The sequence below is a fragment of the Carassius carassius genome, chromosome 39 (assembly GCF_963082965.1).
Source record: "Carassius carassius chromosome 39, fCarCar2.1, whole genome shotgun sequence".
NCBI classification, from domain to species: Eukaryota; Metazoa; Chordata; class Actinopteri; order Cypriniformes; family Cyprinidae; genus Carassius; species Carassius carassius.
The window spans coordinates 13,154,227-13,167,960 of NC_081793.1; the positions used below are offsets into that span (position 1 = coordinate 13,154,227).

General features: G+C 41.7%; 1 protein-coding gene across 1 annotated transcript in view; it reads right to left on the bottom strand.

The window, feature by feature from the left end:
• LOC132121402 (parvalbumin-2) overlaps nucleotides 1-13,734 on the bottom strand; it is a 318,907-nt gene that overhangs the window by 207,351 nt on the left and 97,822 nt on the right. The gene's annotated exons all lie outside the window — the stretch shown is intronic.

A 13,734-nucleotide genomic window follows, 5' to 3' on the forward strand; every position in this document is an offset into this window, starting at 1 on the left:
AACTATTATGCAATAAGAGCTCATTCAAGTATTAGCAAGATTTTAAAATGTATACATTGTTTAATGTGGAGCCCATTTAGCGTTGATAGAACCGGGCTAATATGGTCATACTTCCTGGTTCTAGAAAGAACTCTAGCTGCTGCATTTTGGACCAGCTGAAGTTTGTTTATTAAGCCTATTAAAATGTAATTAGATATTATATTATATTACATTACATTACATTACATTACATTACATTATATTATATTATATTATATTATATTATATTATATTATATTATATTATATTATATTATATTATATTATATTATATTATTTAAACTGCTATTACATTTAGATTGTCTTTAAAGGGTTAGTTCACCCAGATAGCAAATTTATGTAATTAATAACTTACCCTGATGTTGTTTCAAACCCGTAAAACCTCCGTTTATCTTTGGAACACAGTTTAAGATATTTTAGATTTAGTCCGAGCCAGCTCTCAGTCCCTCCATTGAAGCTGTGTGTACGGTATACTGTCCATGTCCAGAAAGGTAAGAAAAACATCATCAAAGTAGTCCATGTGACATCAGAGGGTCAGTTAGAATTTTTTTAAGCATCGAAAATACATTTTGGTGCAAAAATAGCAAAAACGACGACTTTATTCAGCATTGTCTTCTCTTCCGTGTCTGTTGTGAGAGAGAGTTCAAAACAAAGCAGCTGGATATCCGGTTCGCGAACGAATCATTCAGTTCACCAAATCGAACTGAATCATTTTAAATGGTTCGCTTCTCTAATACGCATTAATCCACAAATGACTTAAGCTGTTAACTTTTTTTAATGTGGCTGACACTCCCTCGGAGTTCAAACAAACCAATATCCCGGAGTAATGCATGCACTCAAACAGTACACTGACTGAACTGCTGTGAAGAGAGAACTGAAGATGAACACCGAGCCGAGCCAGATAACGAACAATAGACTGACTCGTTCACCGAAGCCAGCCAGTGTTAATGGTATTCTATGAAGAATGAAGTAGAGCCAAGCATGCAAAACAACACCACAATAACAAACTTCTAAAAGTCTAAAGAAGTAGAAGATGCTAATTAAACGGAAGATCAAACATTATCATAAAATATAATATGGTTACCTGAAAGTAATTCTATTGTGCTAGTGCTAATGGAGTTCTAAAGACCAGCTTATCAATTGTGGTTTCTAATAGTATTAACAATAATGGTAGATTTCAAATTAATCATTTTATAATCATTGATAATGCAATGAATAATCAAGGATTTATTAGTTCCTTTCTTTTTGTTGTTGTAAAAAGATGTTATAGAAATATAGTCATAGCTAGGGCATTGAAGTTTTAGCCGTGTTAAAAAATAAATAAAATAAAAAGTACAGTGCTTTGACATGCTGACCATGGTTATTAATAATTCAGTACACGTTGATAGATTTTTGAGATATTTTCAAAAGAATTAGCTTTGCCTCAGTGCCTTTTAAAAGTGCCTAATATTGTAATGAGCTTGATTTTATAACAACACTTCACTGCACCGATCCCAAGGCCTTGAGCGCTAATTAAAACATTGAGCTATTAGCAATAATTCATAAAGCAACTTAGAAAGAGATGCGGAGAGATTTAATAAAACATGTTAGCTTAAGAAATGTTCAATTATGTTGAAGTGAGCTGTCAAAAATACTGAACAGGCTACTGGGTGTGATATATAGTGTTTATATTATACAAAATTATTATTTTGCAATTTTCACTTCAGGCTGTAGAGAAACAATGACATGAAAGTGACTTTCAGGAACCAAGACAGTCTAATTGTCCGAAATATCAGACACTGATGTCTTTTGATTCATTTTGTGTTTTTAATATGTTTTATGCAGCCATGTTCACAACTCATTTCCTACTTCGAATTTTTTTTATTTTGCAATACTTGTATTGAAGAGGGGTTGTGAATCTAATAAGACACTATCTCAAAGAGGAAATTAAAATGCACTTAAAGAATAATTAGACCTATGGTCATGTGTACACATTATATTTCTGAAACATAATTATCAGACAAAATTATAATCTTGTGTATTAAATCTAAATATACTGTACTAGTTGCCTTAATTTAGCAGCACTGCTGTTGAACGTGTAGTTTACACATGTTTACAGTGAGAGCAGTTTAATGGAGGCTCCTGTCCCATGTCAGCGGCACTTAATCAGAAAATACAATTTAACATTGTTTGTAATGAGGGCTGACAGGAAGTAAATATGAATTAAATCAGATCAGAAACCACTCTAACAATTGACTTCATTAAACTTTTAGCAACTATGCATTTTGGGGTATTCTGAGATTCAGAAAGGGGCCGCATTCCATTTTCTGAGCATTGGCTAAACTGTTTGTATACATAAAATGGTGTTACTATGGGCTAATGGCCAAACAGTCTAGTGCCAAATATCCACTTTCATAGCTCTTATGAATTTTATATTTTGAAATGAGCTCCAGCAGTCACATGAGGGCTATCTATTTCATCTGTTTCACAAGTGGTATCCGTTTCATAGGAACGGATGAGCATTCCTCTTTTGAAGTCAGTTACCAGCTGTTTTCTGATCACCATTCGCTTTGTGGATGCGCCATTGTTTATTGTTTAGGTGTTCATAAATTGTGAAAGAATATCGCAAGGTTGAAGTTGTTAAAAGCATTTTTTAATCGATTACTATTGGCAAGTGGGAAAGCGCTAAAGCGGAGAAGAAACCTCTGTGTCACATTGAGAGATTACAGGCAGAGCAGCGCGGGAGCAGTCAGGATTTATTTCCTGTCCCCTTCGGTTGCAATATTGTGTTTTTAAATTGAATATGGTTATGGTAATGTTTTTGATCAAGGATGGCGGGGCTACAGATAATTGAGTTGTTTAGATTAGAAAAAGCATTTCTCCACGCCATTACTGACATGACGGTTGGCTGTTGCTAGCTGTACAGAAAATAATGTTTGAATTGTAATGCTGTTCCCGTGAGCCGGAGTCATTTGTCTTTGTTCTGTGGGCTTGCGTCTCGCTATGTATCACAGGAAAGATGAATGCCGCTAATAGACTGTGACACAACCATTAACTACAGCTGTAATGAAAGTGTAATAGAATCAAACAGTCATTTCTCTGCAGAGCCCTAGCAGATACAGGTAAACGTCTGAAGACCGGACACAAAGGCCTACGCTTCCCTGCCACATTTCGCCCTTGAACTCCCATCAGCCTCACTGGAAACATCAAACTCCTGGGGAAAAAAGGGGCTGACTAATCATCTTCTTTACATATGAAACAAAAACCACTGACTGCATATTCTTTCGGTCTTCAACAAAAGGACTGAGGTGTTCTTTCATGTGTGATCTCAGCTTTTATGAGCTAGTGTCCTTGCTCTGTATGAAATATTGACTTTAGAGATTCCCTTGTTTTATGGAGATGTTACATTCACGCGTGTCAAGATCATAAGGGACAATGATAAGCTCTTGTTATTAAAGGCTGCTGGCCCTCTTCTTTAGACCAGCATTAATGGAGGCACGAGTTTGTCTAGTGAGTAATTGTCTTTATTCCCAGAACTTATTTTATTATCATTAACATAATATCAATATTTGTAATTACATTGTAATTACAATTGTAATGTTTCATGAGGTAAAATAAAACACCATAAACAGTGCCTTCTGTGTTCAACTGTGATAGTGAAGTGATTTCCACACTGACTAGACAGACATACAAATGCTTATCACATTATGAAATTATTATTATTAAAGCCCTAAAGTGATCCTCACATGTTAGCCAAACAAAATCTAATAAGTAACTTATTAAAGATACTCTACCAGTTACAATTTAGCCTTCAGAGGGGTTGCTAGACTATATCTAAAATACATTATAGAATTTCTAATACATTATTATATTACCTATTATATGTTATCTAGATAAAAATGCTTCTGATTGATCAGCCGTGGCTGTCAGCCGTCTGATATATTTAATATATTTCCTAAAATTTACCTTCATCCGTCGCAATTCTGTATAAAACCTTTCACACTAGAGTTCTTGCTCCATTGACTATACCATTCATGTGTTTACACACACAGGAGACTGTGCATGCACTGAAATGTGAATTTTTTCTGGGGGGTGTCTGCGGTCTTGGGTGACGGGATGGGGGGCTTATGATATTAGACTTCATAGCCTATAATAAAAGATAATGAATTTCAAACCTTAACTAAACACATTTTTATTCAAAGATCAACCGTCTGTCATTAGTCCTTAATCTGCCACAAAAAGCAACAACATTAAAATCATGAACTCAAATGTCATTGTAAAAAGACAAAAAAAAAAAAAAACAATGACAGTGCCGTGAACTGTCAATCACTCCTGTACGCGTGCATCACTGTCCTCCTCGCAGCTGCAGCAACTTGTGCTCTCTTCATCAAGCTTTAAAACAAAAAGGGGACAAAAAGGTCGTATTGTCTTTGTGCATATAGATTAATTAGATAAATGAATATCTAAATTTGTGCCTAGCCGCCTACGGACTACGGTATTTTTTTAGAACTTAGAAAAAAGATGCTGCAGCCAATGAGCAGCCGGCAGGGGCTGGTTGCAGGACAACTCAACCTCCGCAGACAGTTTTTAATGTTTATCAGACAATAACTACTCAAGATATTGCTTTAGTATAATTTTCGGGACAATTAGGGCCAGATTTGGGATTCGGGACAACAGTTTAGATTTCGGGACTGTCCCGAATTTTTTCGGGACGTCTGGTCAGTTCAAACATCCATGATGTTTTGTTCTCTTCTAAAATGGTTGATTTTTTAACTCTGAAACCATGTGATCATGTGTATTATTTATTTGTGAATATTACCAAACACTCATTACCTGCATTCTTAGAAAAATAAAAGAGGTACAAAAGCTGTCACTAAGGCCGTACAGTTTCCAAATGTACCAATACTGTATGTACCTTTTAGGTACTAATAGGTCCACTTTATGTAACTTTAAGGTACTAATAGACACTCTTTAGATACAAATCTGACAGCCCCGGTGACAGCTTATGCACCTTTTTCTAAGAGTATGTATGGGATATGTTATTGTTGTCATAAACCTAAATCTTTATTAAACTAGAAATGGATGGAAAAACACATCTTGTGTGTCACGGAGATGAACCCTGTGATTCCCTCTGCTGGCCAGCAGAGAGCACCCTCACCTGAATATTGACACACACGCATCCATTCATTCACTTACACTGACGACACTACATTTCCCATAAGCCCCGTCCTTGGACTCTGATCACCTGCACAGGTGCCACTCATCAGGACTGTGCATATAAGCTGGTCTTCCACAAGAGTTCAAACGCGAAGTCTTGATTTGCTGTGTCTGTCATTTCTGAGCGTTAATACCCGTGTTTGATTTCCTGTTACCGATCCTGCTTGATATCCTCTACGTACCTTTGCTGCCTACCTACCGACCCCTTGCTTGTTACTGGATTTTGATTCTCTGTTCTTCCCACGCTGTTGATATTGCTGGTTCTGACCATTGCTTGTACGACTACGAGCCTTTACAATAAAGCCTGCATTATGGATCCCATGTCGAGTTCTGGTTCATTACAGAAGACTTCATCCAGAAGATCCAGAAGATCCAGCGGCTTTTGAAGGTCTTCATAACACCATGGCGGCTCAGGCCAGTCAGATTGCAGCCAATCAGTTCCAGCTGAATCGACTAACATCTATCAGGGAAGAACTCGTCAAGGCCATCCAGAATCTCCATACCGCTCCCGCAGCCACACCAATGCCGGAGGCATCCGCCATTGCCCACGCGGCAAGGACGCCATCTCAGGCTAATCCCCGTCTCGCTTTTCCGGATAAATACAACGGTGACGCCAGCAAGTGTAAGGGATTTCTATTGCAATGCTCCCTGTTTGTGGAACAACAGCCCACGCTGTATACTACGGATACTGGGAGGATCGCCTTTGTCTGCTCATTATTGACTGAGAAAGCACTAGAATGGATTACTGCAGTATGGGGTTCCGATGGATCTGCATTTACCTCCTTTCAGGATTTCCTACAACAGTTCCGGGCTGTATTCGATCATCCTAAGGAGGGAAAGGGAGCTGGAGATCGCTTATTGGAGTTATCACAAGGCAGAATGATGGCGGCGGATTACGCTCTACGATTTCGCACTCTGGCAGCACAAACTAACTGGGTGAGCGACACATTAAAAGTACTCTTCCGCAAGGGACTGAATTATGATCTGCAAACTGAACTAGCATGCAGAGACGAGGGCAGAGATCTCAACAGCTTCATCAAATTGACCATTTCCATTGATAATCTGCAACGTGCCCAGCGATCCAACTCTTGTCGCACTGATCACCCAGCATTCATGCCATTTCATGAACCTACTGAACCCATGCTAGCAGCAACTGCCTCACTCGTACCTCTACCTTCTCACAACGCTCGGTGAGTACTCCTCTCACTTCCATGTGTGATACCCAGTGTGTAAGCATTCCCGTTGAGTTTTGGATAAACGACAGACAAGTTAGCACCTCAGCTTTACTACATTCCGGGGCTGCTGGCAATTTCATTTCTGAGGAATTCGCTAAGAGGTGTAACGTTAAACTGATTCCATGCTCTACTTCTCTCTCAGTGGAGACAATAGATGGTCGACCACTGGGGTCAGGATCAATTACTCACCTCACCCGCAAAATCCTTATGGCGGCTGGCTTACTTCACAAGGAGAGGATTCAATTCTACATTCTCCCCACATCTCACACACCCGTGATTCTGGGATTACCCTGGCTACGTCTGCATAACCCCCAGATTTCCTGGAGAGAGGGTCAAGTGGTGAAGTGGAGCAAGTATTGTCAACAGAACTGTCTTTCTCTGGTCAAACCTATTCCTGTCTGTTCCGTGTCACTTACCCCCGCTCAAGAATCCATTACCGATCTGCCAGAGGAATATGCTGATCTTATGGAGGCCTTCAGTAAGGAACAAGCTAACACCTTACCTCCTCACCGCAAATATGACTGTGCCATCGATCTTCTGCCTGGGCATTCTCCTCCAAAGGGTCGCATCTTCCCATTGTCTCAACCTGAGTCCGACGCTATGAAAGATTATATCAAGGAGGAGCTCCAGAAGGGGTTCATCAGACCATCCACATCTCCTGCTTCATCCGGGTTCTTCTTCGTGAAAAAGAAGGATGGTGGTCTCCGCCCTTGCATCGATTATCGTGGACTAAACGAGATGACGGTGAAATACAGATACCCACTTCCATTGGTTCCGTCAGCCTTTGAACAACTCCGCACCGCCCAATACTACACCAAACTGGACCTGAGGTGCGCCTACAATCTCATCCGCATTAGAGAGGGGGATGAATGGAAGACCGCCTTCTCCACCACCACTGGTCACTATGAGTATATTGTGATGCCGTTCGGACTGGTCAATAGTCCATCTGTGTTTCAGTCATTCATTAACGAGGTCTTCAGAGACATGCTGAACATATCTGTGATCGTATACATTGATGATATCCTGATCTACTCCAACACACCTCCTGAACATATACGACACATGCGAGCAGTTCTTCAACGCCCGTCCAATACCAGTTATACGCCAAGGCTGAGAAGTGCGAATTCCATACCACCTCCACCACATTCCTAGGATACATAATCAGTCCCGGAGGGGTAGCCATGGACGAGAGGAAGGTCAACGCCGTGCTTAACTGGCCTGAACCCACAACCCTCAAGGAATTGCAATGATTTCTGGATTTTGCTAATTTCTATAGGAGATTCATTAGGAACTTCAGTACTGTGGTCGCTCCGCTTACCTCACTGATCAAAAAAGGAACTCACCGATTACAATGGTCAGAATCCACCAACAAAGCTTTCCTAACCCTGAAACAACGATTCAGTAACGCGCCCATCCTCTGTCACCCTGACCCCTCATTACCATTCACTGTCGAGGTGGACGCATCTAACACAGGTGTCAGCGCTATCCTGTCACAACGCCCAGATCCTGCCGCTAAACTCCATCCCTGTGCCTTCTATTCCAGGAAACTCAACTCTGCAGAGCGTAACTACAGTGTCGGGGATCGGGAACTCCTTGCCATGAAGGCAGCCTTCGAGGAGTGGAGGCACTGGCTAAAGGGAGCCACACATCCGTTTACCGTACTAACAGATCACAAGAACCTGGAGTACTTACGCACCGCCAAACGCCTTAATCCCCGTCAAGCTAGATGTTTCCTATTCTTCACTAGATTCGACTTCTCCATAATTTACCGACCCGGCTCCAAGAACACTAAGGCGGATGCTCTTTCACGTCAGTTCGAGGAGGAGAACATTCCACCTGATACAGAACCCATCTTACCGTTTCATGTAGTGGTTGCTCCCATTCAATGGGATATCATGACCCTGCTCCAACAACACAGGGAGCAAAACGAGAACCCAGTGGCTTGCCCAGCCGACAGAATCTTCGTCCCTGAACATCTTCGTAACCAGGTCATCAGTCAAGTACACTGCCATCCATCATCCGGTCACCCAGGTATCACCGCCACCATCAATCAACTGGAGAACCGCTTCTGGTGGGAATCACTGCACAAGGACACAGCTAATTACATACAACAATGCATTAACTGTAGTATGAACAAGGCATCCAAGCAATCTCCCGCCGGTCTCCTGCAACCACTACCCATTCCTCAACGACCCTGGTCTCACATTGCTATTGACTTTATTACGGATCTTCCCAGTTCACAGGATTATACTACCATACTCACCATCATAGACCAATTCTCCAAAGCTTGTAGACTCATTCCATTACCCAAACTACCTACCGCTCTCCAGACGGCAGAACACCTGTGCAACTGGGTCTTCCGATTGTATGGCCTACCCGAGGACATTGTGTCAGACCGAGGACCTCAATTTACCTCTCAATTATGGTCAGCCTTCTTCAAAGCCCTGAATGTTAATGTCAGCCTCACCTCTGGGTATCATCCCCAAACAAACGGACAGGTAGAGAGACTCAATCAAGAGCTGAACCGCTTCCTCAGAGCTTATTGCAACCAGAATCAGGATGATTGGGCTCGATACTTACTCTGGGCAGAATACGCACAGAACTCCCTTATTAAACCATCTACCGGTCTGACTCCCTTTAAATGTGTACTGGGGTTCCAACCACCAATGTTCCCATGGTCAGGGGATCCAACGGACGTACCAGCTGTAAACGATTGGATGGCACGCAGTGAGAAGGTGTGGAATAGGGCCCATGTTCAACTGCAACACGCTGTTAGGAGACAGAAGGAGCAAGCGGACCGCAGAAGGCGCCCAGGTCACAACTACCAGCCAGGTCAATGGGTGTGGCTATCAACACGGGATCTCCGTCTCCGGCTTCCTTGCCGCAAACTGAGTCCAAGGTACGTGGGTCCATTCCAAATCACTAGACAAATATCTCCAGTTTCCTTCCAGTTGGCACTTCCTAACACATATCGTATTTCTCCGACCTTTCATTTAGGAAGTCGTGGCCTAATGGTTAGAGAGTCGGACTCCCAATTGAAAGGTTGTGAGTTCGAGTCCCGGGCCAGCAGGAATTGTGGGTGGGGGGAGTGCATGTACAGTTCTCTCTCCAACCTCAATACCATGACTTAGGTGCCCTTTAGCAAGGCATCGAACCCCCAACTGCTCCCCGGGCGCCGCAGCATAAATGGCTGCCCACTGCTCCGGGTGTATGCTCACAGTGTGTGTGTGTGTTCACTGCTCTGTGTGTGTGTGCATTTCGGATGGGTTAAAATGCAGAGCACAAATTCTGAGTATGGGTCACCATACTTGGCTGAATGTCATGTCACTTTCACTTTTTTTTTTATCCCTGCTCAAGCCCGCTGCTGGACCCAGAGACGAGGGAGAGGGGAGGTCCCGTGCACAGGCGCCCCTCAACCCATCATCATAGAGGGCGAGGAGTCTTACCAAGTCCAGGAATTACTCGATTCCAGACGTCGGGGAAGAATTCTACAATATCTGGTCGACTGGGAGGGGTACGGTCTAGAGGAACGCTCTTGGGTAAACTCTGAGGATATTCTAGACCCCAATCTTATCGATGAGTTTCATCACACACACCCTGAAAGACTGGCCCCTCGACCCCGTGGTAGACCCCGACGTCGTGTGCCTCCTCGCGCCAGGAGTCGCTCGCGGGGGGGGGGGCTCTGTCACGGAGACGAACCCCGTGATTCCCTCTGCTGGCCAGCAGAGAGCACCCTCACCTGAATATTGACACACACGCATCCATTCATTCACTTACACTGACGACACTACATTTCCCATAAGCCCCGTCCTTGGACTCTGATCACCTGCACAGGTGCCACTCATCAGGACTGTGCATATAAGCTGGTCTTCCACAAGAGTTCAAACGCGAAGTCTTGATTTGCTGTGTCTGTCATTTCTGAGCGTTAATACGCGTGTTTGATTTCCTGTTACCGATCCTGCTTGATATCCTCTACGTACCTTTGCTGCCTACCTACCGACCCCTTGCTTGTAACTGGATTTTGATTCTCTGTTCTTCCCACGCTGTTGATATTGCTGGTTCTGACCATTGCCTGTACGACTACGAGCCTTTACAATAAAGCCTGCATTATGGATCCCATGTCGAGTTCTGGTTCATTACATTGTGGAAACGTAGGTATAGGTATAGTATTTCAGTTCAACATCCTTAACTGTTATGTTTGAAACTATATTATTATCTTGGATAAAACATTGGTATATCATATTTTCCATCTAGTTGCATTTAATAATTGCAGATTGGGGAAACATGTTTTCCTGCATGATCACCTTTCCAGTGATTTGGTTTGCTCAGTTGACAAGCATTCGTGTGACACATGCAGATGAAGCCCCATGAGTCACGATTAGCATGAAAGAAGAGTGACTTGTCGCTCATGAAGTCGTGATGCACTTGAGTAGCTGTTAAGAGGCTTTTTTTTTGGTTCTATGAGAACAACAGGCAGCAAATTACAAATATCCAGCATACTAATGTCATGCAACACCCACATACTCATACTGATCTTGCCTTTGCACTGAATCCTCATGACAGACATGTTATAATAAACATATTTACCTTCAAATGATTATCTCTGTGCTTAAACACACAAACATGCAATTGGATAGATCTAGCAATATATCAAAGAGGGGTCTGGTGATGGAATTTCAGCTTGATGATGAATCTCTCATGGTTGTATGTCTGGGGAAATAATACAACTGAATTTAGTCTGATGAAGAAGCCCAATACACTCCACGATCTAATGACTTAAAGGAATTATAATGTGCAAACGCAAAGTGTTTTAAAACTCAGATTCATTTTCTTTGTTTAAAATGCTGGAGGAGGCACCATTAAAACAAAACCACAGTAGGTGACTAATCAATCATGAAGCTTCATTACAATCAAATAAATTCCCCTCATTTGAATAATTCAAAGCAAAACACATGAAAACAGAAAAGCCTCATAATATCCAAACCAAGTGTATCAATTTTGTTGAAGCAAAGCAAAATTTGAAGGAAATTATACTTTAGAAATGAAGGACCATGTTTCATGTATCATTAGAAACACACGATTCAGTCCAGTATATAGCAATTTTCAGTTTATGGAGCTGGAAGAGATGTGTCACATATTTTCAATTTTGTGGGGTCTGCTCGTCAATACCAATCCAACGTGTCAAAAATGGCTGGATTAGAGAATCTTTCTTTGGTTCTTCAAAGGTATTCAAACCATTTTCAAGACCAGCAACTTTAAAGTCTATAACAATTGATTTGTTTGCCGTAGCTCCGTGTAGCTGTTTTTATTTTATTTTTTCTCTAGAATCTTTATCTTACTATCACTCTCTGTTTTTTAAAGTGGTAAAATATAACTTAATTCACACCATATTTCTGATATTATCGATAATTCTTATCAGATTAACTTTGATCGTTCACTTTTATTTTATATCCGTGATTGCAGTACACCTGCAAAGCGTTAGCACTCGTTAGCTTGTCATTAGCGTTTTCATTCGAACCTATCGCTGTTTTCTTTTCTACTCTCCTCTCGCTCCAGTTCACAAGTTCATCAAACAACCGCAGTAAGAATATTTCATCAAGCACGGTGAGTAATGGCTTCTTCTGTCATTGTTACTTGCACCTCTTGCCACATGTACAGTTTATCTATCTCTGTCGCTGATGAGGGATTCACATGTGATAAATGCAGGGAAATAGTTAGGCTGACAGAGAAGATTTCAGAATTAGAGACACGCATCCAAACTTTAATTGAGGACAGTAAGAATGTTAGGGCTCTAGATACGGCTTTGGATGCGTCTAGCTCAGGGATTCCTGTACATTGTTTGGTTCCGGAAACAGAGCCCCTGCAGCAGGGCAACTGGGTGACGGTGAGGCAGCGTAGTGGTGAGTCAAAACACCGCTTTTCTGTTCCGATCAAAACATTAAACAGGTTCTCCCCACTCAGTGATGCACCCACTGAGAAACCTGATGAAAGTGCTCTAGTTATTGGTGATTCTATTGTACGGAACGTAAATATAGAGACACCAGCCACCATAGTCAAATGTTTACCAGGAGCCAGAGCGCCTGACATCCTCGCAAATTTAAAAGTGCTGGCTAATGCTAAACGTAAATACAGTAAGATTGTTATTCATGCCGGCGCTAATGATGTTCGACTTCGCCAGTCGGAGATCACTAAAAATAACATTAAAGAGGTGTGTGAACTTGCAAGCACGATGTCAGACACTGTAATATGCTCTGGTCCCCTCCCTGCTTACCGTGGTGATGAGATGCATAGCAGATTGTCATCACTCAATGGCTGGATGTCTAAGTGGTGCACACAGAATAACATAGGTTTCATAGACAATTGGACGAGCTTTTGGGGCAGACCTGACCTGTTTAAAAGAGATGGTCTTCATCCCTCCTGGGGTGGCGCCACTCTTCTCTCTAGAAATATGGCAAATAGTCTTAGTGTTTATACTTGACTAACTGGGGCCCAGGTCAGGAAGCAGAGAGACTGGCTAAACCGACTGTCTGCTAGCTGCCTCCCGTCACAGAGGTCAGTTAATTCTCAGCACATAGATACTTTTTCACCTAGATATCACACTATAGAGACTGTGTCTGTTCCCTGAACTAGAAAAAACAAAAAACGTCCAAACCAAGTTAAGATTAACAATTTAATTGAGGTACAACAAATAAAAAACAGAAGCAATATGGATAAACAAATGATAAAGCTTGGCTTATTGAATATCAGATCCCTTTCTACGAAAACACTTTTTGTAAATAATATGATCACTGATCATAATATAGATGTACTCTGTTTGACAGAAACCTGGCTAAAACCTGATGAGTACATTATTTTAAATGAGTCCACCCCCCAAGATTACTGTTATAAACATGAGCCGCGTCTAAAAGGCAAAGGTGGAGGTGTTGCATCAATTTATAACAACGTTTTCAGGATTTCTCAGAGGGCAGGCTTCAAGTATAACTCGTTTGAAGTAATGGTGCTTCATATAACATTATCCAGAGAAACAAATGTTAATGATAAATCCCCTGTTATGTTTGTACTGGCTACTGTATACAGGCCACCAGGGCACCATACAGACTTTATTAAAGAGTTTGGTGATTTTACATCCGAGTTAGTTCTGGCTGCAGATAAAGTTTTAATAGTTGGTGATTTTAATATCCATGTTGATAATGAAAAAGATGCATTGGGATCAGCATTTATAGACATTCTGAACTCTACTGGGGTTAGACAACACGTTTCAGGAT